Genomic DNA, 26,095 nt, shown 5'->3' on the forward strand with positions numbered 1-26,095 from the left:
TCCCTGGGCCGTCACCGTCCTGAGGACACCCTCGCACTGGGGTCCCAGCAACGCCCTGTCACGCGTCTGTGATGCTTTCCCCTCCCGTCAGGCAGGAATCTCTCATGCGTCTCTCAACATGCCAGGAAAGAGCCCAACTTTGGGTCTTCCCTGACACGGCGGGCGGAGCCTCTTGCGTCTGTCCCGCAGCAGCGGGCTCTGTCGCCCTGTCGGCTGCCGTCAGCGGGTGTGTCTCCTGGGGCTGCACCCGGGCCGCTGCTCTCACCGAGGGGCACCCTGCTCCCCTCCTCCACGTCCCACGCGCCCCCATCCCCCGCAAAGCACCCGTCTGGGCACTGCTGTCCTCTGAGGCCTCAGTTTCACGAGATGCTGAGTCATCAGACAGGGATTCCGGGTCAGAAATTAAACCCTACGCGGCCGAGAAGAGCCTGAGACCTCCAAGGACTCCAGCGGGGATCGGGTTTCGCAGGAGCCAGGATGCTGCTGTGCCACCAGAGTCCTGACCCCGGGGCGGCGGCGGGCACGCTGTGGACCCTGCATTTCCCCGCTGACCCTGCTTTGGGGAAATGGCAGTGGACCCTGCAGCCCCGTCGGGTGAGCGGTCAGGCCCCTGGCGTGCAGCCGACAAACCACCTGTGTGGGGTGGAGCCCGTCTGGGAAACCACGGACTTGGGCTGGTCAGTGCACCCGCTCGGCCCGCCCAGGGTCCCCGCCTGCGGCCACAGAGGCCCTGCCTGGCATGGCTGGTCCCCCAGCTTCACAAGCCAGGGGGACGGCTCCATCTAGGGGACACACAGACGTGGCAACAGCCAACTCTCCCAGGATCTGTTTTCTGTCCTTAAATTCCCACAGACTGTGTTCGTTCTCGGGACAGGTGCGGACGTCACTGAAGCCCTCCCTAATGGGTGGGGGTCCAGCGGACCCACAGCGAGGCCTCAGAGGACCTCAGCGACAACTGCAAGTGCACCCAGCCCTCCGGCAAGGGAGCACAAGGGCCCGCCCAGGAGGTCCCTCCCGGGGAGGCCAGCACTTCCCAACAATGCTCCCCAGACAAGCACCTGCCTCCCCCCTGCCCCCGGCCCCTGGGCAAGGTTCCCAGCTCCCAGGGAAAGGCCAGGGCCAGGGGCAGGCTCATCTGTTTATCCAGGGTCTCAGGGATCCAGCTGTGAGGCTGGAATCAGCATCGCTGTCCGGCCGTCGCACCTGCAGCCACAAGCCTTGGCATGTGGTTTAAGGGGGGGGGGGGGGACCTCTGAGCACATTTATGGCAACAAGAGGGGATCTGAAGGGTGAGCAGACGCCGGCAACCGTGGGCACGCACTTTGCACACTTTGCAACCGCCCATGTGGGGACGGGGTGGGCCCTGGCTGAGGCTGGGGGCCTGCAGGACGGCACCGCGTGGGGCAGCTCAGCCTGGACTCCCCCACCCCCACCCTCCAGGCAGGGATGGAGGGCCAGGCCCCTGCCCAGCCACAGGCTGTGGACCCACACTCTTAAGGTAGTTCTCACAGAGGAGCTGGACTCACGAGGGGAGCAGCCTTGAAACATCAGGTGAACCCGGGGCGCCCGGGGACTGAGCGTCCCACCCTTGGTGTCAGCTCAGGTCCTGAGCTCAGGGTCCTGGGATCCCGCCCTGCGTCCGGCTCCATGCCCTGCGGCGAATGTGCTGGAGACTCTCTCTCGGCCCCACCCCCGACCCACGCGTTGCTCTTTTTCTCAAATAAATAAAATCAAGTCAACAAGATACAGGCAATGACTGTTACTCTCTCAAAACCTACATGATCCCACGGTCACGGTCACGTTTTATAGTCACATTTTACTTTATTTTATTTAAAGATTTTACGTATTTATTCACGAGAGACACACAGAGAGGCAGAGACACAGGCAGAGGGAGAAGCAGGCTCCCTGGGCGGACCCTGATGCGGGACTCGATCCTGGGACCCCGGGTCATGACCTGAGCCGAAGGCAGATGCTCAACCACGGAGCCCCCCGGGTGTCCCAATTTACATTTCATTTTAGACGAACTGTTTTCAACGGTGGAGGATAGATTTCTCCCTAGAGGAGATTAGCTCTGTGCCATTCCCCAGGCTCAGGGGGCAGTCGACCCCCTCACGGTGTCCTGAGCATAGTCGGGGCGGTGGAGGCCTGGGCATGCCCTGCCCACGGAGGGACCCTCTGCCGTGTGGACGAGCACACACCAGCCCTGAGGGGCGGCGGCGGGAGGCCATTCACCCTAGAAGGAAAGGTCGGTCCTGGAGTGGGGGCAGGAGCAGCACCCCCCGAGGCCCACGCCCCCAGACAGCCCCTCTGAGCTGCCCGGCGTCTCCTCTCCGTGCAGATGGTCCCCGCGGCTCCGCAGCGAGAGCAGCCACAGCCTGAAACAGGCTCCCGCAGGACTGCAGTCCCCCCCCCCGAGCCGTCCCCACCAGGCCGGGTCCTACAGCCCGCGGGACACAGCACATCCCGTTCAAAGCAGGTGAGCACAACACCAGCAGGGCAAACGGGACATGGACCCCGTGACCTCCCCACAACCACAGGACGCTGTGGCCGAGACGCCGCTGACGAGAGAAGGGCCTCGTGTGGGGCCGTGGGGACATGCAATGCTCCCATGGATGCTGACCCCCCCTTCAGGCTTCCTTCTAAGGCCCGGATTTCATACACTCCTCGGAGCGGGGCCAGAGGACAGGCCGGGGTGAAATCAAACCTCTCGCCGAGATGACGTTTAATTTCTCCAAATTAGCAAACTCAAAACGGGGTTACTTTTGCGAGAATTACAGCCAACCTAGCATTTATTTATTGCCCATAAAATGCCGCTGAAGAATCACCTTTCGGCCACCTCATTCCCGACCTGCTGTCCAACAGGGGCCCCAAGGGGTCATGGACGGGCAGGGCGCTGGCCCCGCTTGAGGGATGGGTCCTCGCCGGAGCGCCATGCCTGGAACGGCAAATCCCACCCGGAGATCCCCAGCACGGAGCCCAACATCCTCGGAGGACGACGTCCTGTGACAAGGCCATCCCCACTGGAGTGCCACGAGTTGGCGTCCCCCTGTGCAGGGGCTCGCTCTGTGTCCCCAGGGCCAGGAGCAGTGGCCCTGGGGCACCTGTGACATCCACGCCATCCGCTCCCACAACACGCTGGCAACTCATGAGGACCAGAGCCCCGCGGCCTGTTCCAGCCCCACCTGGGGTTGTCCCTGCTTCTGGAGCCACCTGCTGGGTCGTCACCCACGCTGGGAACAGGCCTCCATCCCATCAGCAAAGCCTCCGCGCAGACCTGAGGCACTCAGCTGTGGTCACCTGGGAACTCAGCAGAAACAGAACCGGCCGCCCGCCCCACGGGCCCCGACAGGGACCCAGGAACGACGGCCGCAGGGCTGGGGGCAGTGATCAGAGCAGGGGAGCACCTGGGGTGATGCTGGAGTGCGGCGGCTTCAGCAGACCCGCACACAGGTTCCACTCGCTTACTTTAATGGCCTCAGGTGGCTGCAAGGGGCCGGGTGCACACCTTCCCCTTCGGCCCAACCCCAGCACGACGGCTCTCCCCTCGCAGAGAGGGGCCTGCAGCACCCAAGAACAGCAGCACTTTTGTGCAAAGTGTAGCAAGTACAGCGCTCCCCGGCCTGCAGGACCAGCACACAGGGACACGAGAACGTGGGCGCCACCCGCCTGTGGCTCCAGCAGAGTGAGCACACGTGCACCTGTCCAGCGACAAGGAGACAGTGTCTGAACGCGTGGCTAAGAGCTAACGCACCGAGGATCTCAGCAGACGAGCATGTGACTGTTTCAGGGCTTCCCTGTGTTCACACGGCCCAGCAGCCTCCTGGCGAGCCCCGCGGCCTCCAGCACCTGCCGCTCCAGCCCCGGTCCCCTCTGGGCCAGGATGATCAACCGCCCTGCCCTCCTGCGTAGAACGAGCCTTTGAAGGCTCCTCACAGCACCTCGGCCTCCAGGGGCCTGCCAGGCTCAAGCGCTTCCTCAGGGGCCCCAGCGAGAGCCACAGGACCTGAGCACAGGACCCCCACACCCCCACGCACACGGAATAGCACGTCCTCCACAGCAGGGGAAGGTCACGCAGACGTCACCAGCCCTCAGCACTGGGTTTGCCATGGAGCCCGAGCAGGTGCAGGGACCCGGGGTGCTGGGCACGCCCCCCCTCACGTCTTCCCCGCTGTGGCCGACCCGGGACGGAGGGTGGCAGCGTCATCCCAACTCCGACCACAGCATCCCATAACCCGTGACACAGGTGTGACTGCAGGATGACCCAAGACCCACAGAGCCTGAGCTGCGGGCCCCCCCACGTCAGGGCTCGGGGTTCATGGCCTCAGCCAGGCCTGCCTCCCCCCAGGCCCAGGGGACACAGCCAACCCCACGTCCCCCACGGAAGCAGGCCGCCGTGAGAACCAGGCCCTGGGAAGGCGGACACGCGGCCTGGACTCCTGGGGCGTCCAGCCTTCTCTGCCGTGTGTGTGCGCGGGGCACGCGCCGCCAGGGCCACCCCAGGACGACGACGTCTGTGTCCACTCCTGGCTCCTGCAGCACAGGAGCAACAGGGCTGCCGCAGTCAACGGCACAAGCACCTCCCTCCCGTCACCATCAGTGCGACGCCCCAGACGCAGCCACCCGCCGAGGGCGCACCTGCCCGCAGCCGTCCGAGCACAACACGAGACAGCAGACAGAGGCTTGGCCATGTTTTAATCGTGTGAAACGTCGGCAGCTCCCGCTGCAACACCGTGAACAAGCCTGTCCGGGCTCTGATGTCCACGCGGTAGGTCTCGCGGCCTGACTCCAGGAGCCCCGGCGCTCCGGCAACAGGGGGCACATCCGAGACAAGCACACAGAGGTACCACCCTCCGCAATGACAGGGCGCGGTCCACCGCAGCGCAGACGCAGACCGTGCCCAGTGCACACACGCGTGGGCCGCCCGCCTCCGGCACTTCCCTTCTCGGGGACGGTGAACTTCTTTGGTGGACACGGACCTAAAAGAGAAAGCGGCCAGAACGCATTTAAATCAAAGTGAAATCGTGCCGCCCGTCCGCACTGCATCCACCTGCTCACAGGTGCACAATGGGTCAGGTTAGGGATTCCGGTTTGGGGAACAGCCCCACGGTCGGACCAACTGAGGCCGTCGGCTCGGGGTTCCTTCCTGATCGTGGTGGACTGTCTTATACGAGCATCGGCTTTACATGTGGTGGAGAGACCGGAGAGTCGTAATGATTTTCATTTTTGGTAAAAAACAAAATCAGTCTTGATAATAACATACTAACCGACGCATTTCCAACTGAGCACCTGACTACGTGCAGAAAGGCCACACGCCCGACACGGGTGCCCAGCTGGCCGCGGAGGCAGGTGGGACGCGAGGCCAACCGGGGGCGACCACCGTTTTGATGTCCTCGGACTTGCCCACAGGCAGCGGGATTTGCTGCACGGTGAGGACTGTGGCAACCGGTAGGACGCGGAGGCGGGACTTGTGTGATCATGGACACGCCTGCTCAGGTAACAACAGCACAAGTTCTGTTCTGCACCTGGCACCTGCCTGGAGGGCCCTCAGCAGTCAGGACCGTGGCCACAGGGGGAATCACTTTGTAAATATTATTGGTTTTTATTTTATTTATTATTATTATTATTATTATTATTATTATTATTATTATCGGTTTTTTTAAACAACAGAGACAACTTACACTTGCCGGGAGCTGGGGGGCTCGGGCGGGCCGTGCTGGGACCGCGGGCCCTCCTCTCTCTGTCTTCAGAGCCTCTCATGCCCAAGGGCTGAACTTTGTGCTATTTTGACTCTTTTCCCCGGAGACGCCTCCTCGGGAGGCCCTACTGCTGTCAGCGACTCTGATTAATGTCGAGTCAATGAAGAAGCCCTTGATACCACCTGTCCACCCCGTGTGTTGCCTGCTGCCACCTGGATGACGTCAGCACAGCAGCACCTGCCATGAGCTAAAACAGCCAAAGCCACCGAAACAAAATACAGAAACATGCTCTGAATCGCTCCAGGGACCGATGCGCTGGCAGGCGAAGTCATTCGCCGGAGGGACATGGTCCGCACATGGGAAACCAGGAACCGTTCTGGAGGAGCACGTCAGGCTCAGAGCCTCCAAGTGGGCGCTTCTGGTGAAGAGCGCAAGGGCGAGGAGGTACGGAGCACGTCACCCTGAGGACGACGGCGAGTCCCGCGGACCCAGCGCGCCGGTGCCACCGTCGGCCGCCTGCCGGTTAGGACCCTGCTTCCTGCAGCCACCACCCAAATTTCAAGGGACGTGGTAAGTGTGATCCACGTACTGGACCGTGAGTGGAGTCGCACTTGAACCGTACGTACAAACCCCTCGTGACACCTCAGGAAGCAGATGCCACAGAACCACGGCGTTTGGGGGACCGACGTGTGGAAAACATCCGTCTCCCGCTGCTTCTGGGAGGGACCCAAAGGAGCCCAGGCACTTGGGGCACAGCCCATGGAGGGGTCCAGGGAGGAAGGCCGGGACCCCTCGTCCTCGGTGCCTGTGTGGCTTGAGCGCCTCGACAGATCACACGAAGGTCAATGAACCATAATGCAAACAATTATTCCATGTGGTCAAAGTAACCCTTTTAGGAAAAAATTAAAAATACTGGATTTTTAAAAATTTCTGAATTTGACTTAAAATGAAGAGCAACCCCAGCCTGCTGGCAGTGCACCCTCAAGCGTCCCACGGCATCTGCTCAGGGTCCACTGACCTCACCTCTTGCTCGCGGACCCCACCTGCCCGGGCACCTGCCCTAAGAGCCCCCTCACCCCAGAGACGATGCTGTGTTGCAGAGGGACCCCCGAGCGCCAGCCCTCCCTCCCTCGAGTGTGTTCCCAGTGGCATCAGGGAAGCTGCTGGCAGTGGGGTCTCCTACCACCTCCCCCAGCCCAGCAAGAGCCTCCACCACAAAGCAGGAGCGGACCCCAGACAGTGGGACACGCTGACCGCAGCACCCTTATTCTCTCCAGGGGCTTCCTTGACGCACCCCCCCCGCCAGTTCCTCTAGACCCTGACTCCACCGCAGCATCCCTCCTTCCCCCATCCCTACACATTGGTCTTCACAGTTTGGTTCTGGGCCCCCCTGTCTCACCAGAGCACCCTCCAAGACAATCCCAGCCACCCTTCAACTTCAATTAACACCCAGGTGCGAGCCTGGATTCCTCCAGATGCACCTGTCCTGAGCAGCGCCAGCCCAGACGTTGATGACCCCCACACACGACACCAGTACCAGCACCAGGAGGTCACATGTGCATACGCTCCGGCCCACGGTGTGTGTCCTGTCGATGCCTGAGGCAATGCAACAGTCCCCAGGGCTCGGGCAGGACCCAGGAACCCTCCTGGATCCTTCCTCCTTCCAGCCCACATCCACTTCATCGTGAAGCCCTGTGGATGGATTCCACTGCTGGCCGCCCCGTTCTGTGACCTGCTGTGTCCCACTCTGTGGTCCCCCATGCTGGCCACCACCAGGATTGGGGCGGGGGGATCCTCAGACCTCCCAGCCCTGGTCCTCCGCTCACACCTCTCACCTAACCTCTGCACTGTGGCCTTACACAGATCATCACAGAAGCTTCCAGGGAATGACCCACCAGGGACATTCGTAGCCCGACCTCCCCTCGGTGGCTGACAAGGTGACCTGGCCCACCCCAACTCCGGCGCTGCTCCTTGCCTCTCCCACCTCCTGTAGGTATGGGAGCACGTTCCACAGCCCCACACCACACCCCCCGCCTAAAACTGCTGCACCGAGCACTGTGCCTGGCCCCTAACCAGCTCTCCGCCAGCACTGAGCTGATGCAGGGCTCACAACATGCTGCTCGCGGCCATCCCGCGGTACAACGCGTCACGTGACGGTGACATACAGGTGGAGTCTCGTGTCCTACAGCCCCCCTACCCCTCCTGAGGAGCCGTTCACACCCGACAAGCCATAACTAGATTCTGGGAATCAAGAGGCCCGTCCGTCACACACGCACATGGCAACTGACACAAAACGGTGTGTATGATCGTCATTCCCAGCTTCCCAAGTATGACCCTGACGTGAGTGACATTGAAGCACGAAACACGGATGAAAATAACTCATACAGTGAACATACATAAGAGAGAGAAAACATTTCCAATGTCCAGTGAGAATTTTTAGAATTTCAAACCTACGGAGAAATGAGAATATGCTTCCTGGGGGGAGCAGAGAGTCACAATGTAACTTTGACACTTGCCATGACTCTTGTGGGCATTTTCATAAATACACAAAATGCCTAAAGAATAAACACACCTGAGCAATTATTAAAAACCCCCTGAGTGCCCGTTGATATATGAATAAAGAAGAGGGGGCGCAGGTGCAGATACATATACAAATACGCACGTGTATGCACTTACAGACGCACACGCTGGAGCATTACTCGGCCATGAAGGAAGGAAGGAAGGAAGGAAATCCCACCACGACAGACGGACCCTCAGATGCCTTCTGCTCAGTGAGATAAGCCAGGCAGGAAAACACAAATGCTGCACTTGCCACCTAAACACCAAACCTGAAACACAAACCTCAGGACCTACAAAAGAACCTATAAGACATAACAGCACGGGGTCGACGTCCTCGGGAGAGGGTCGAGGAGCGGTGCAGAGGTGGGGGGCGGCGAGCGCAGGCAGGTGGAAGGGACGTGGGCTTCCATGCACCTTCCACCTTCAGGCCATGGATCTCACTGACCCTGGTCGGGAACACCGATGGGTGAGGGGGAGACCGTCCCCGTCCTCACCACCAACACGGGACGTCGGCTCCGTGAGGCGCCGGATGCTGGCCCGGTGGATGGCAGGGACCTTGTCACCATGTGTCTGTGGACGAGGTCACCACGATGTGTCCCCGTGTTTCTCATAATTCTGTCAACTATACCTTAACCAAGCTAGAGACTTTTTTTAAAAAAAAGGAAACCTGAGTCACACCAAATATTTTATACACGTTTAATTTCCGCTTTTAGTATTTTGATACAAAATGACAAAATATCTGAACAGTAACAGAACTTCTTGTGTTCTTTCACTGATGTGAATCTCTCAGTTTTCAGATATGGGGGGTCAGTCAGTAACAAATGAAGAAAAGTGTCTTCATGCAGGTGACCTGCAAAGAGAAGAAAACCATGAGAAAGGTCTGGGGCACGGGCGGCCTTCGGGTTACAGGCAGAGGGACGAGAGCGCGCTTACCGCAGAGTCCGGGCTGACCTCACCCCGAGGGCACGATGGGGAAGCAGCCCCATAATCTGCAAACCCAAACACGGAAACGTTAGCGGAGCAGCGGCGCTTCCACGTCCTGGCGCCTCATCCGTCAGGTGGCGGGAAGGAAGGTGCACGGCGCAGCTGCCCGACAGGAGGCAGATGGGCTCGCGCTCGCTTGGGCACGTGCACAGGAGCCTCCCCGCGGCCCCACAAGGCCACGCCACCTCTTCCCAGCAGCGTCCACACCGCACCCGTCCTTCCTGGGCCGCACGTTCAGGGACACTCCTGCACCGGCCACGGCCACAGCCACTCCCTGTTAAGGCAAAAGGCGCCCACTCCCGGGAGCTGCACCCCATGCCCCCTGTACCTCTCTCTCTCTCTCTCCCTAACGGTCTAAAATAAAACAGCAACCAGAACCCGGGAGGCCTGGCTCCAGCTCCAGTGGCAGGAGAGGCGGCTGTGCACCAGGCGGGACCCAAATGTGGGGGGACTCTCCGCACTCACAACCCAAGTGTCCTGTAGCTACGGCTGCACACGCGCAGCCTCTTCTGTCCACCGGCCGCCTCAGCCAAGCAGTCGCTCACCGAACTGTCAGGACAGCTCTGCTCCGTCCTCGTTTGTGCCAGGTGAGCGCACGTTACGGCCGAGGTGCTCCTCTTCCAACTAGAAAATGAGCTCCTTTGGAAAGGACCGTGTATTAGGATCTCTGCCGTCCCAGGGCCTGGCGGGCAGCAGGTTTACAGCGAAGATTTGCTAAACAGACCGGAAGCCAAGAGAAAAGCATCACAAACAGCCTGCACATGGGTCTTCCACCGCAGGCCCACACAGGACGCTGCAGAGATGGGCCATGAGGCAGGGCCGTGGAGCAGGGGAGGACGCGGAACGGGGGCCGCTTATGCCATGGTTTGAGATGTTCTGGGAGAACCCAATTAGGGCAGACATGCTGACGGGGCCGCCAACGGAGACAGAGCCCACAAAACCGAGACGCCGCCTCGGGCACTTTTCCAGGATCAGGTGATTGTAATTACGGCTGCACGTGTGCACCCACACGCAGACACGGGAATACATGCACAGATGTACGTGCAAGTGCACATACACATACAGTGACTATGTTTCTCTCTCTGTATGTGTGTGTGCATGTGTGTGCAGATATGGGCATGTATGTGCATGTGTGTGCATGTGTGTGTGCATTGGGTGCATGTGTGGGTGTGTGTGCATGGTGGGTGCATGTGTGGGTGTGCAGGTGTGCATTGTGTATGTGTGAAGTTGCATGTGCTGCACGTGTGGGTGCATGCGTGCTGGTGTGTGTGTGCCTGTGTGCAGTGTGTGTTGTGTGAGTGCATGTGTGGGTGCATGTGTGCTGGTGCATGTGTGCCTGTGTGCACTGTGTGGGTGGGTATGTGTGTGTATTGCATGTGTGGGAACATGTGTGCAGGTGCGTGTGTGCATTACGTATGTGTGGGTGTATGTGTGAAGGTGCATGTGTTGCATGTGTGGGTGCATGTGTGTGTTGTGTGTGTGGGTGCGTGTGTGGGTGCATGTGTGCCTGTGTGCACTGTGTGGGTGCGGGTGCAAGTGTGCACTGTGTGTGTGTTGCATGTGTGGGTGCATGCGTGCAGGTGCGTGTGTGTGCATGTGTGGACAGCGAGAGGGAACCACTGCGTATCTAGAGGGCAGAACCCCATAACACGTGGACACTGATATCTCATGCACCGTGAATTCACACGCTGCCTCCATCCCTGACCACATCCTGGCACTGTGTTGCGGCTTCGCGCTGAGCACAAGGACCCACACGTCAGGCGGGTGGGGGGTGGGCACGCTCACTCTTCAACCCTCACGATGGGGCTTTCGGGGTCATCTGCTCTAATCCCGAGACGGGGCTACTGTACAGAGCTCATCTTCTTGCACAGGCGAGTTCTGCTTCTGGAAACTGCGTGGTGCTTCGCCCCTCCTGCATGGTGACAAGAGCAGACCCACCCGCCACGCCCCTCCCCGTCAGGGTACAAGAGCCCGGGTCATCTCCTCGTCATCTCGTTACTTCGGTTTTGCCTCAAACCCTGCTGGCACAACAAGAGAAAGTGATTCTGTCCCAAGGCAACGGGACCCGTGAGGCACCCACGTGGCAGCACGGTGAAGGGAGATGCCCTGCACCCACAGTTGTTGTCACCGGGGGACCTGGTAACGTGGGAGAGAAGCTCAAGCATCTCCCATGGGGCAGTCACCCTCCACAGAGAACTCAAGCCACAGGACCACACCCCACCAGGCTGGACATGTGCTGTCCCGGCCACGCCACAGGCATCTGGGGAACACAAAGGACAACGGGGCCAGAGAAAGAGACACGACAGCCCGAGGCCCTCCCCACTCACGATCAAGAGCAAGGAGCAGGAGTGTGCAGAGCGTGTGGACGGCAGAGTCTGCAGAAACTGCGAAGTTTGAGGCTTGCAGACGGAAGGCCTGAGAACAATCTGAGAACAGAAATGCATGCGCCGCTGCCATGGGAGCGCACCATCCCGTGTGGGCATGTGAGGACGCACCTGGGGACATGCACGGCAGTAGACAAGCGGCCCCGTACAGGACAGACAGAGCAGACACGCGCTCACCTGGCAACAGAACCACAGCCCACGCTGAGCGGTCCTGACCAGGCCCCTCGTGTAAGAACCAGAGCCTGCCGAGTGCACACAGAGACGCTTCACCGGGAATCGGGTCCGTCATTTGCAGCGGATCACGTGTTGGGTCTGAGTCTTGGATCCATCACAACTGAGAGGGAAGCATGCCCGGCCTGGAGCCCCCTCCCGCCCCCAGGGACGGCCCCGGCGCTCGGGAGGTGCCGAGGACACTGTTCACCAAACCCTAACAAACGAGAGTCTGCTCTGAATTGTAAAATATACCGAGATCTCTCTGGGAGTGAATTGGGACACGCTGGGAAGAATCATCCAGAATTGCAAAGAAATAACTCTTCACCTATAAAAGCTAACACCTAGACGTGCCCAGTGCACACTAGACATGCACCAGCCCGAACGGTCTCTCTGACCCTCGTCCCTTGGCATCCACGGGAAACGGCCCCTCTCTCAGGGGCACTGCGTCCCTGGGAAACCTGAAAGCAGTGTCACTCTGACGCCTGGGAAGGAGCACCTGGTGCCCCGGCCGTGGTGCCGCTGTGCGGGGTCCCTTCTCTTGCATGGAAGCCCAGGCACGTCCGGCGGCTGCACACAGTCACGCAAGCCTGCCACCCCCTCCGAGGCCGCGTAAATCTGCTCCTTGGGTTTGCTGACTTCGAAGAGTTTACTGCTAATGTGGAAGAAGCGGCTGCTCCTTCATCAGACTGGCCATCCCTGGAGGGTGAGCGGCGGCGGGGACAGTGCCCGGCTGCCTTGTGCCTCGTTCTGGATCCACCCCCACACGTCTAGTTCGGGGGCAGCCAGTGTCCTCCCGGGGCCTCCGGACGGCTCCCTCCCCACATGTGCAGGACCCAGGACAGGGTGGGGGTGAGGAGGAGCCACATGACAGGACGCGGGAGAGCGACGGGACCACACTGCCCGTCACGGGGACAGGAAGCCGCATGTGCCCTGGCCCCACGACGCCAGGCGAGCGTAGGCACACGGGCAAAGACTCCCCAGGGAAGTAGACGCGGGAAAATTATTTGAACTTAAGTCCTGGGGAGTCTGCAGCTGAGTTACGGAATCACTCTGTGTCCTCATCTCTTCTTCTCACATCCATAGACTCTTCTGAGGCTTCCCGCTGCCGGAGACCGAGACGGCCACGACAGGCCCACAACGAGGAGGAGATCAGGCTGCTGACCAGCCCCGAGCCGCGAGCGGCGACCCCGCCGACAGCAGCAGCCCTGCGGTCACGGGCGCCCCGACCGTGCCGCGCCCCCGAGCCCTTGCCGGTCACCGGGAACCAAAGCAGTCACTTCGACTGTTCTTCCCTGAACAACGCAAGATGCGAAGTGTCCGTGTTTACGCCTGGTCGCCCAACCACCTGCCCGCCCGCGAAAAATCAGCAGTTCCAGCCGCCAGGGTCCTTCACGAGAAGCCTCTGCCCCAAGGGCAGCCACCTCGCCGCAGCTCTCAGGGTGCTGCAGCCTGGCTGGTCCCACAGAGGAGTCTGTAAACGTGTGGCCAGCGCAGGGAGGAATCCGGGAGAAGCAGTACGGTCCACTCTCCATCCGGCACGTCCTCATCAGCTGACTTCGGTAAATCCTCCCGCACCGCCCCAGCCCCTGCCCATCCGTGAAAGGTGCAGACCAACCGTGTGGCCTCCTGCACTCCCGCAGCAGGATTCTGGTTCTCACTCCACCAGCTCCCGGGGACCCTGACCAGCAACCACATGACGAGGGAGGAGGCGGGAGGGTGGTGGCCCTGCAGAGCAGACGGGCTCACTCTTCCAGAAATCCCAAGTCTGCAGGCAGACTATGCTCCATGTCTCGAATACAGGCCCTCGGGATGCCAGGGCCACACTCCGTGCCTTGGGTTCTGGAACTACTCTCCCGACGGCCAGACATCAACCTCACTTTTGCCCAAGGCCGTTTGATCGGGTTTTGGTTCCTGTGAACGTGAGGACTCCCAGGGTGGGGGTGGTCGAGCATCGCAGCATCACCCGTACAATCCCGGTTAATGCCCACGGTGCTGGGAACACGGGTGCCTGCACCCCTCGCTCTCGAGCACACGCTGATTTAGCTAAGGCATCATGTGATCATGACTCCCAAGACCCCAACCCGTTCCCCGACTGAGTGCAGAATGGAGGGAGATCGTGTGCGTGAAGATTTCCAACAGCTGTGCCTGGTCACGCTGAAGCTCTTGCTCCTTAGAGGCCAGACCGGAGCGCTTTGCTCAGAGGAGCCAATCAGCAAACAAACACCTACGGACTTGGCCCGTCCTCAGGCCAGCAAGGGCCCTGGGGTAGCCTGAGGACCCCACAACACATGTTCCTTTGGGCTGTCCACAAGCAACGGTCACACTCTAACAGGCCTCCGATCTCACATCAAAATTGGCTGCTCTGAGCCCAAAACCCTTTTAGTAAGCAGATGGCCTCCTTGTATTTCAAAAGCCAACAAATAAACAAGTTCACCTACTCGCGAGACCATCCACAGAGGCTGTCGCCCCCATACAAATGCTTAATTGTATAATTTACCTTTTACTTGCAAACGATGCACTGACTTTTTGGAAATTGCTTCACAGCCATCACATATTACCATTTGTGCCTGAGTCCCGGTGGATGTCTCACGTGTTGACCTCTGAAATACCGAACCAAAGTCCGAGAAATGATTCTCTGGACCCATGGAGAGGTGGCTCCTGTGCCTCCCTCCTGCTCCATCCACACTCGCAGGCTGGCCGGGCAGAGGGACCAACAGCAGACTCGCTCCCTGTGAGGCATCAGTGCTCATGCCCCGAGGCTGGGGCCGGCCCTCGGTTTATCTCATCCTGAGCCCGCGGCTGGATGGCCAATCCCGGATCTGTCCCCAGTGAGTGAGGCAGAAGCAGCAGGTGAGAGAACGTGGCCAAACCATGAATTCCACTCATTCCTCTGAATATAATCACGTCGAAGCAAACTGTACCAGCCAGAATCCGAAGTGAAATGAGCCACAGAGACGACTAACTCACCTTCAAAGTCCACAGTGGCCTCCACCAGCGGAGGAGGATGGCAAGCTGGTCGCGAACCCTGTCCACAGGTGGGAAACGTTACACGCTACACGCAGAGAGAATTCTCTTTTACATAAGATTCTGGGTGAAAATCTTACTTTGTGGAGTTGTCCTGGGTGGCGATACTTTGCGGTGGGGACACACGGGCCCCGGTACTTCTCAGCTCAGTACCATCGCCTCAGGCATGTTGGCACACGAGGGAGAAAGGCTCCTGAGCTCCAACAGGGGGACGTGAGAAGCTGCAGACCAGCCACCCGGACGTGCACGTGAAGGGGCGACATGCCGCGGCACGTTTCTCAGGCAGGAAGAGCGGTTCATGTTCACTGTAAAAGAAGAACGCCTGCAAGGTGACGAGCGGTCGCAAGGGCGAGGGCACGCTGCACACAACCAAGAGTCTTCCAGACACGACAGGCCAAGAGCACGTGCAACGGGACTGACCTGCTCAGGTGCTTCCTCCCGGGCTTCGAGCTCATCAGATGGTGCACGGCAGTTGCCCAAGCCCGCTGGCGAGGTGTCCGTCTGCTCCGGGGGAGCAGGACTGCCGTCCAATGGGCTCGGTGCCAGCTGTCCCAGCTGCATCTGCCTGGCGTCGCATGCCGTGGGATCTCAAGGCTTGGAAAGCGAATCACACATAACAGGGCACCAAACAGTGCTTGAATGCACAAGAAGACGAAATCTCAAATAGTGACGTTTTAGTTGAAGTGACCGTTGACATGTGTCTCCTCTGAAGTAACAAGATATTTCCAAGAATAAGGTCTAGAATAAAGCAGCCAGTTAACGTAAAAATCACGAGCTCTGGTTCGGTATCACGAGTTATTCGACGAAGGAGTCCTCAACTTGCTTGTGACGGTGAATTAAGTCTAATTTCTGCCGAGGGAACGTCTGCCTACGGCCCCACACGAGCCGAGAAGGCGGGACGAGGATCGCGGTCTCCGGGCGAGCCTGCACCCGCGCCCACAGGGCAACCGAGAGCCGGCAGCTGACCAGCAAGACATGAACTGCGCCGTCCGTTCGGGAGAACCTCCTGACTTAACGCAAAAGAGCATCACAGGAAGATGCCCCGTGGTCACATCTGCTGCCCTCGTTCCCTCCCTCGTGCCCGGGTCCCCTACGCACTACGCATCACCTAAATCAGTGACAGAAGAGCACCCCAGGCTGTTGTAAGCGCCATAACCTCACGTCTGCCCGCCCAGAGCAATGCGAGGGAGGACCAGCAGGCCGCGAGGGCGGGCCGGGCATCTCCTACCAAGGGCCAGGGGGCGGATACCTTAGCCCTTGAGGACAACAGGTCTCTACCCGGCGATCACTGCGGCAGGGAAACAGCCATGGGCAACACAGGGCAACGTGCGTGGCCGTGCTCCAGGAAAACCTCTGGCCCTGAACTCGAGCCGTCGGGTGGCCGGGACAGGAGGGGCCTGGGGTGTGCGGAGCCTGTGAGGCCAGGTCACCAGCAGAGCCGGGTCAGGCCCGGGTGCTTCCGGGAACACAGATATAGACTATTTCCATCATTATCGATGGGTAATCAGGGGCGCCCTTCACGGACCTGGTGACTGGAAGCCCCACGTAACAAAGCAAGACGAGTCACCACTGGGCCTGGGCATGGTGTACGGGGACCGCAGCACCGTCCATTCCTACGTCGGGGCCACGCGTAACCTGCGGAGAGGGCATGGGGGCATCGTGACAGGCACGTCACACACCCACCTGCTCCCACCCCTCTGATGCTTCTGCCTCCTGGAAGGCCCTGTTCGTCCCCTCACGTGCAACAGCAGCCCCAGGAGCCCACACAGGTGCCCTCTACCTAGAACTCCACAGGATCGACGTCTCAGCCACAGGAGCCAGTGCCCGAGCCTCTACGGTCCTCTCTGGCTCTTTCATGTGTGCGTAGGCTCCTCCTCATCCGTGGACGGGAGGCGGAAAGGCTGCGTGGTGTTCTGCATGCAGGAAGGTGCCGGTAGGCAGGGAACGACGTTTGTTAACTATTCACACCAATTAGTTCAACACACGGCCCCTGACCACGCACACGGTGAGAATCACCAGCATGGGTCTTTCAACAACCTGGTAGTAAATCGCAGTGGCCCAAGAGAACCGGTACCTGGGGGCCAGCAGGACCCAGGGACATGTGACTCGGTGTTTATTAGCTGCCCCAGGATGGAAGACACCTCCCTTCCCAGGCTTCTTCCTGCGTGAAGTTGGACTAGCACTGGCAGGGGCCTCCCCCCAGCGTCGGGAAGTCACATGAGGTACACGTCTTAAACCACCGGGCGTTCAGCAAGCCCCCGGTTGTCGCCCTGATGGCACAGGGGGGCTGCAGTGACGGCCACCCACTGCAGACAGGAGTCCCAGGAGCACCAGGCTCCAGGGCCAGAAGGCACGTGTTTGGGCCACTTTTTATTCCAAAGATTATATCCAAGTTCTCCTTTTTAATTCCAGAAACAGAACCGTACAAATAAAGTGGGCTGGTGTTTAAGCTCGTCAGGGAAGGACGGTAATCCGTCGTCGGAAGAGCAGGTCAGGGGACAGCAGTTAAAGATTCAACTACAGGAGGACGCCCCCAAGCCCAGCTGGGAGCTGATCGGGGAAACCGGCATGGGCAGGAGGCGGACAGGCTGGAGAGGCCTGGCCCTCGCTCGCAGGGCCCGTGACGTGGCCCCAAGGCCATTTCTCCTATGAAAGCCGGGCGTCCTGCCCAGGGCCACTGCAGGAACTGAGCTCGAACTAGACTGTGTTTACAGATCAGTCGGCACACGAGGAGCAAAACTAGAGAGCCCTCCCCTCCACCCAACAAGTCCAAAAACCCCTAAGCGACGTGGTCTGTCCCTGCTCCTCACTCCTGGCTCAGGGACTCCAATCTGGGCAGGGACCTGTCGGAGCCCCGTTCCTTTGGGTCCTGCCTGTATTGAGACCGAACTGCTTTACATTGGAGATTCCTGAGGTTTTATTCAAGTGTAACTGGGGGTTGTTAGAACAAAAAGTCTTCAAGACCCTCAGGAATTAATTTCCAAGGAAGAAAGAACAGTAAGTACAGCAGGAAACTGGGAAAGGATTTTTCTGAGGTCCCTCAAATCACGTCTATGGCCCTCCCACTTACTCAGGGTTTTTAAAAAGATCTCATTAAGCTCCACTGGACACCTTAACAGAACCGGAGCTGTCGAGTGCCCCAAAATCAGCCGCGCTGCTGGCTCTCCGCACAGCGCATAGGCATGTGCACGTGCACGTGTGTGTTTGTATCCAAATAGGCAGTGACTAACCAATTACAAATATTCCTCAAATAACTGTTGAATACAAGCAGTTCTTCAGCTCACGGATCCCAACCATAAGAACAACTGCAATGAAGCCACAACACTCTTTTTTTTTTTTTTCATTTAAAGCAGTACCTGGAAACTTGTTCTGAAAGACAAACTACACTGTCATCCTTCAGTTGCATGAAATCAAATGTGCAAAAACGCAAGCACCCCAGGGGCTTGTTAGTGACAAACCAATGTCCAGGAGAGTCTCCTGTAAAGCTATTTTGAGAAAATAGATGGGCCTTTGCTATTGATTATTCTCTAGTTTAGATCATCATCTCTACAATGAGTCCCACTTTCCCTTGCAAAGTGCCAGGGTTATGTAAGCAAGGACTGCACACCTCAGTACACGGGAGACGTGGCCCATTTTGCACACGGAGAAGGCTGAATGGGGTGGGGGGGGGATGTCTGGCTGTTCATATGCAAATTCCTAGCAGAATCAAACCTTTAAGTCAAATCGGGGTCATGGACTCAGCTTCCTGCTGACACAGGGCATGACTGTCCCACGCTATCCACTTCCCATTGCAGGGTATTCAAGTGGGGGAGGACCCAAGCTCATAGCCTCTCTTGAATTCAGATATTTCACTTCATCATTCACCCTTAGGGAAAAACATCAGCACCTTTCTCTAAAGGTCTGTTCCAGGTATTAACTCTGGATGACAACCAAATTCTCAATGTTAGATCCTCCTTCAGGGAATCCACTCTGTGCCTCTTGGGTCAAATAAGCCATTATAAAAACAGCCCGTCCTGCTCATTACACAGTTTGCTCACATGAGGGTCTGTGAAACTCCTGAGTGAAAAAGAAACCAGGTATATTCTTGATATGCGTGTAGACTGGGCCTTCATGTTCATGGAGACTAGGAGAAATGAGCATTAGGGAAAATGGGGCTGAGCAGGCAATGAATCTGGGAGCCGAGGCCTCCTGAAGACACAGCACACATTACGGTGAGGATGGTCCTTTGTTTTTTGTGTTTTTTTTTTAAATAATAAATTTATTTTTTATTGGTGTTCAATTTGCCAACGTACAGAATAACCCCCAGTGCTCATCCCGTCAAGTGCCCCCTTCAGTGCCCGTCACCCAGTCACCCCCACCCCCCACCCACCGCCCCTTCCACCACCCCTAGTTCGTTTCCCAGAGTTAGGAGTCTTCATGTTCTGTCTCCCTTTCCAATATTTCCTACTCATTTCTTCTCCCTTCCCCTCTATTCCCTTTCACTATTTTTTATATTCCCCAAATGAATGAGACCATATAATTTTTGTCCTTCTCCGATTGACTTATTTCACTCAGCATCATACCCTCCAAGTCCATCCACGTGAGGATGGTCCTTTGACCAAGATGAAGATCCCCTGATGCTCAGCTGGGCAAGCCCTGTGCCTGCGGCAGGTCCCCCAAGCACACCCACAATGCATAATCCCTAAAAGATTACGGCACATCTCCCTGAGGTCCCTGGGGGGCCATGAGGAGGGCCTAGGGACGGCATGTGAGTGGCCCTCGTGCACTGGGGGCTCCTGGCCTCCCTCCCTCCACTGCTTGCCGGGTCCCTGCTGGAGGTGGTTGTGTGGCTAGGACTCTCGCCTGTTTGGTGACCCGTGTTCCCACATGGAAGGCTTGTATGGACAGGTCTCCCCAGGCAGCAGGCAGGGAGCAGACCCATTGCGCTGACACAGCGCTGAGGGGTGGGCACCTGTGGCCCTGGGCAGGCTCGTCCTCATGAGCACATGGTTTTTCTCTAAGTGCAGCTGGTCACTCCACTCAAGATGAGTGAGCACAGGAAAGGGGGGAGTAAGCTTCTCCCATGCGCCGACACATCACTTCTTCCGCATCTGGTAGGATTTCTTTTAAATTTTTTTTTTAATTTTTATTTATTTATGATAGTCACAGAGAGAGAGAGAGAGGCAGAGACACAGGCAGAGGGAGAAGCAGGCTCCATGCACCGGGAGCCCGACGTGGGACCCGATCCCGGGTCTCCAGGATCGCGCCCTGGGCCAAAGGCAGGCGCCAAACCGCTGCGCCACCCAGGGATCCCCGCATCTGGTAGGATTTCAAGTCTCGCTTTCACATGTTGTACTTGACCTCGCGTGGGAATGGCCAGCCAACTAAATTACAAGGGATCAATACGAAAATCTGATTTTATGTACAAATAGTCACATTGCTCCCATTTCAAGAATTTGATTCTTTTTAAAGGTTGTTACAAATTAATATGATCATAATTATGTTAAAATCACACAACACAATTAGCATCAATTCTCACGATCTCATGGCTCTGTACACATTAATACATACTAGATGAAATATAACTGTGCAAAAAAAAAAAAGCTAAAATATTTCAACTTCCTCACAGAAACTAATGGCAATCCAATTTGCAAATGGCCTTTTTGAATTTGAATTTTTGCAATAGTTCTAAGTGGTAACTGGCATTTACTTCTTGATTAAAATCTTGACCCGGAATTTTAAAGATATTTCCTAATTTCAGAAGTAAATAAGTCTGATGGCAAGACAGATGAAGATCTGGCTTCACTAACCAATTTGGATGAAAAATAGTAAATACTTAAAAGCTTATTCTAGCTTGCAGAGTATATGTCATCTTCAACTAATTAGGTGAAAGCATACACTCTCGGCTACTCTAACCCATCAAATGACAGGAAACACATTAGCTCCCATACACAGGGCACTTTATTACCAGAGAAATAACGCTTCTTCAAAAACCAAGCACCAGAAAATGCATATTCCACTCTCCATTATAGCACATTTTCTCTTTTAAAATGCCTTTGCTATAAAATCTGAGAAACACAAATTCTCTTAATTTTGGAGCTCAAAATAAGCCCAAAACCGTGTTCCTGAAATCATTAACAACTTTAGTTAAGACACAAAATATAGGGACTCCTGGGTGGCTCAGTGGTTGAGCACCTGCCTTTGGCTCAGGGCATGATCCCGGGGTCCTGGGATTGAGTCCCCCATCGCGCTCCCGCATGGAGCCTCCTTCTCCCTGTGCCTATATGTCTCTGTTTCTCTGTGTGTGTGTCTCATGAATAAATAAATAAATAAAATCTTTTTTAAAAAATGATTTTTAAAAAAAGACACAAAATACATTTCATGCCATGACCAAATCCTGCCTTCCTACTTGGGGGTAGGGGGTAGTTATAAGGCTGCCAGATATTTCTACTGCTGACACCCAAACAGGATGCCAGAGCCAGTTAGCCAGCCCACCTGTATTTTATGCTCCCCCCAAAAACACCCACGGAGAACAGCCACTCCTAGTGCCTTCATCTTTAGAGGGAACACCCAAGACATGAAGCAGCCACACTGACCACACGGATGCAAGGGAGATGGGCCAGCTCAGCATCCCAAGGTGTAGTATCTAACTAGGGAGACATCGTCCCTGTAGCAGGTAAATAAGTCTCCTTACTCCGCCTGTGACTGAGATGTCTAGTAGAACTGATGGTGAGCTACCAGTATGGAAGCACAACATAAATTTGTCGAATCACTATGTTGTACATCTGAAGCAAACGTATCGTTGGAAGGAAGGAAAGGAGGGAGGGAGGAAGAGAGGAGGGAGGAAGGAGGGACGGACCCATACAATTTAAAAAGGCAGCACAGCATAAAAACACCACTTCTTTTTCTTCACCAAGCCTCAGTTATCTTGCAGCACAAAGCACGTGAGCAGGAGGAGGTACTCGAGACCGTGACCTAGAGCATCCCCCTGTAAGGCAGCTCCAGAAACCAGCCGGCCCTGGAGACGGTGAAGTGAGAGTCGTGCATGCCCGGCTCGCCTGGTCCTGGGCCACGCAGACATGTGACACGTGCGGTCTCCAGCAATGCCCATCCCGCCTCAGCAAGGTCACCTGCTGCCCTGTGACCTCCTCTACAACCCGAGTCCTAACTGTGTCAGTCGTGGGACAACCTGGAGCACTGTTCCAGGAAAGATCAAGTGGGACTGAGCTCCACGAGGGGCCCTTGGTGGGACGTGACAGGAGAGGTCACTGGCGCCGGGGTCTGGCAGTCTCGGGGCACGGGCACCATGTAGAGCACTGGCACACATGCTCTGCTCAGGAGGTGATGTAAGCGTCAAATGTTTGCCCTACAAAGGAGGAGGCTGACTTCCCTGTGGCATTCGTTGAAGACACAACCTTCTGAATGGGGGTCACAGGGACAGGGCTCCGTTCCAACAAAGTGAGGGTCAACAACCTCCCCCTCGTGAGCTCAAGCCAACACCCCCCACGAGGGAATCGGCAGAAAGGATCCCGACCTGCACGCGATGTCGTCAGTGTTCAACCAATGTGCTAGGGGCTCTCCACACATCTGCCAGCAAGGTGCTTAGAGAGTTATTTGGAAATAATGCATATGAATGATGCATACAGAGTTATTTCAGCCCTGGGTAGGCCTCCCCCAGGGGGGACCCCTTGCTCCCCACACCCAGGAGACCGGCGGGGGCACACTGTGCATGGATGGGTCTAGCGCCATGTCTTCGCATGCATGTTGACGTAGCCAGCGCTGCAGTCGTGCGCAGGCACTCCCTGTGGGGTTACCCCTCTATGCTGGCAGGTTCTCGTCACTATGTGGCACTTATGTTTCCACGCAGTTGGGGGACACACAGCGTGACAGCGTTTTGACAGTGTGACAATTCCTATACAATATCGTGCCAAGTGGATCTGACAAAGTAGGGTAGAGAACAAGGTTGAGCAGGAGGGTTCCATGTGCTGGTATAATGCCTACCTGGAACCAAGGGAAACTTCTGCGTTTACTGGAACACGGTCATAAGCCCATTTGATAGTGAAGTTAGGTTGAAAATTAGTGCTGCTCGGTGACTGACGCCGAGGGTCAGCAGGATGCCTGATTCCTTCACGTGTCCCATCTCAAAGGCACAGCTGTCTCGTGGCAAAGGGCGAAATCATGCATCCAGCTCCCAGAATACGGCTCACATGTCTCCAGTCCGATGTCAGCTAGTCCTAGACTGCGCACAACATCCCGAAGCAGTGCCAGAACTGTAGGGGTGCTCGCAAGGCAGGGCCCACACACTTTAGGTCGCAGGTAACAATCATCTCAAAATCCAACTCGAAGCAATAACAGGACGTTGCTTTAGCTTTCCCAGTTCATGGAGATCGGAGACAACATTAAGACGGGCAAACCCCGGAGAAGCTGCTACGAGGGGCGCACTCACGTTTGCCAGTATGGACGTGACCTCACACCTCCGCAGCGGGAAGGCAATTTGGGAACACACAACCGTGCGGACACTTCCAGCCAGTGTTTCCATGTCTAAGGATGGTCCTAGGGAAGCCTTCATCAGTATAGGAAAGTCAGAAATGATGGTTTTAATATTACAGAAGCCAAGAAATTAAAAACAACCTAAATGTCACTTCTGTTCTCACATGCATCAGGCGCTTACTTCATGCCAGGTGCCGCCACAGGGATAAAACACGGGTATAGAAGATGGAAAATATATTCCCGGTATTGGAAAAATTTATAATTGGGGTGAGGGGAGACACCAAATAGAAAGGTAATTTCAGTAAAACATGATGAGAAAAACACAACTGGGGAAACCGTCAGCAGCTGTGCATCTCCCCAACAGACCACTGTGACCTCCCTGACTCAGTGGGTCCCACGTGGAACCCAGTCGCCCGCTCCCCGGAGGCTTGGGGTCAATGGTCCTGGGTGAGGATGGGTTGTTGACCTCATGGGTGAGCACCTGGGCCATCCCTCCAACAAAGCCTCATGGCCGCGTCCCACCACACAGCAGGGGGACCACCCCACGGAGCCCACTTCTCCCTCAGCCCTTGGAATGACACATGGAGGCCGCGACTTCAGGCACCACGCAGCTGCAGAACAGTCATCCATCAGCACATAGAGGAGTCTGTTAAGAGGTGACGCGGCCGAAGGACCATCCGTCCACCTGCAGACACGTGAGCATGGCCACGCTAGCAGCCCGCAGACTGTCCCGTCTCTAATAGGACTCGCGAAGCCTTGGGCGTGTGGACACGTGACAGAGGATGCGCCTACACAGTCTCTTCCAGGACCTATCAAACCAGTGGCCAGCAGAGCCACCCAACAGGAGGCCGCAGCAGGACTACGGGCGAGGAGCACACACGAGGGCGTGGGGGTGCACGGCTCCCAGGGCTGTGACCATGCGCAGGGTGAGCACCCACCCAGCCTGGCGGGCAGGAGCCCCTGCCCTGGGGGACGGAGCAGGGCCGGGAGGACCGGCTCAGGATGGGGTCTGCCCACCCGCACACAGCTCCTGGCCGGCCCCCGCCACTAGAGCAGAAGACACGCTCATGTCAAGCTGGAGTCCAGGTGCTGGAAGGACCACGTGGCATGAGCACGGAGCACGCTGCTCTGAGCCGCATCAGCTCAACTTACGGGTTCTGGCCGTGCGGACACCCGGCACGAGTGTGGTGGGCCCCTCACGGGAGCCGCGGCACATCCTCCCAGCACCCGTCAGGAGCACCTCCTCCTCCCTCTCCTCACCTCCCGGTGTCACTCCCCACCCTCATTTTGGTTTGATTTGTCCCCTTTTGTGGTCCCTTCAAAAAGTGGTGATGGACTTGGGAATCGGGACGTTACCAGGTGCTATTGGACTCAGGCTTTAAATGCTACATCACAGCCCCTGCTACGGGACCAACGGCCTCCTCCCACAGAACACCCCCCCCCCACCCATGGACACACAGTCCTCTCCCACGGGACACGCACCCCCCATGGGGCACCCAGCCCCCTCACCAAGCAGAGGGCACACAGACACCCCCCTCCACAAGGCACATGAGCCCCTCCCTCACAGGGTACCTGACCCACCCCCAGCCTGGGGCACCTGCTGGCCTGGCTGACCCCATGCCTCCCAAGCCCAGGAGGGGTAAGCAGACAGGTTCCCCGGTTCTGACCTTGCTGACCTTGCAGGTACCACATTGATTCCTAAGGGCCTGCTGAATGCGGCCCCATTAAATCTGGCCTTCCCCTAAAGCTTGGCTCTTTTTAATGCAAACCATTCATTTCTTGCAGACAATTTTCTCAGCATGGGTTTAGTTAAATATGCTCACTGTGACTTCTCACTAAGACCTCTCTCCCCTTAATTATAGCGTGAGGTCATAGGACCACAAGGAAGTACTGAGAACGCTCTTTGAAAATCAGCTAGGAAAACCGTATTTGTGTAGCACGGTTTTTAAAACGTGGCGACAAAGAGCTCTGGGGTCTGATGGCAAGGAGCAAAGCCCGTCCGCACACCTGGCTGCGCTCCACACGGCTGACTCTTCATCTGCGAAATGGGGCGATGGCAGCAGCACACACGGATGCGCAGAAGCCAAGAAAATCCATGCATGGGCTCTGCACGGTCCCCAGCATGAAGGACACAAACGCTGGTGACCATGCAGGGAAAGGAGCACCTTTCGGGGTGGAGCCAATTCATGGGGTTCTGTCACGCGGTCTTCCGTCGCTCCCTCTCCCAGCAAGCCTGGCGTTGAGCCTAAGAGCTTCAGCAGTGACCTTCCAGCCTTCAAATCTGCTCCTGAGAAATTCGGAAGCACAGATTCCTTCCTTGCTTCTTGGTCTAGAAACAGGGACGGAAATTTTGGGGGGAGATTCACATTTGCATGTACTCTAGCAGAACACAGAAGATGGCTTGCTTCCTGCCAAGCTCAGGAGCCGTAGGCACTTTTAGAGCTCCAACAGCTTCTGAGAGCTAGAACAAAACAGTGATGCTTAAATCCTTTCTAAGACATGACTTCCGTTTTACCCTGAAGGAAAGTTCAGCTTCTTTCCCCCCCCTTTTTTTTGTCCCTAGAACTTAGAGATTTCCGTATGTTTAATACTCTGTCAGAATGCTTTATAAACAAAAGCACTTTGACAAATAATGGTGTGTCATAAAAAAGCATTTTTATCCACAAAATCTTTGAAAAACTATAATTATTATTTAAATATTTCATTGCCAGAGATTGGGCTAAAAATGATCAACATTAAAAGGAAAGCCATGGAAATAACATGAAA

At 56.8% G+C, this 26,095-nt stretch overlaps 1 protein-coding gene and 1 long non-coding RNA gene across 4 annotated transcripts in view; both read right to left on the minus strand.

The window, feature by feature from the left end:
* The window catches only part of DLGAP2 (DLG associated protein 2), a 687,758-nt gene that overhangs the window by 446,203 nt on the left and 215,460 nt on the right, over positions 1-26,095 (minus strand). The window lies entirely within an intron of this gene.
* LOC140595951 (uncharacterized) lies at positions 8,938-9,248 on the minus strand. Its single transcript, XR_011997950.1, has 2 exons — positions 9,189-9,248; positions 8,938-9,105 (listed from the first exon to the last, which is right to left on the minus strand). It is a non-coding gene; the product is annotated as an uncharacterized lncRNA (long non-coding RNA).

Source organism: Vulpes vulpes, chromosome 16, assembly GCF_048418805.1.
Source record: "Vulpes vulpes isolate BD-2025 chromosome 16, VulVul3, whole genome shotgun sequence".
Classification (NCBI taxonomy): Eukaryota; Metazoa; Chordata; class Mammalia; order Carnivora; family Canidae; genus Vulpes; species Vulpes vulpes.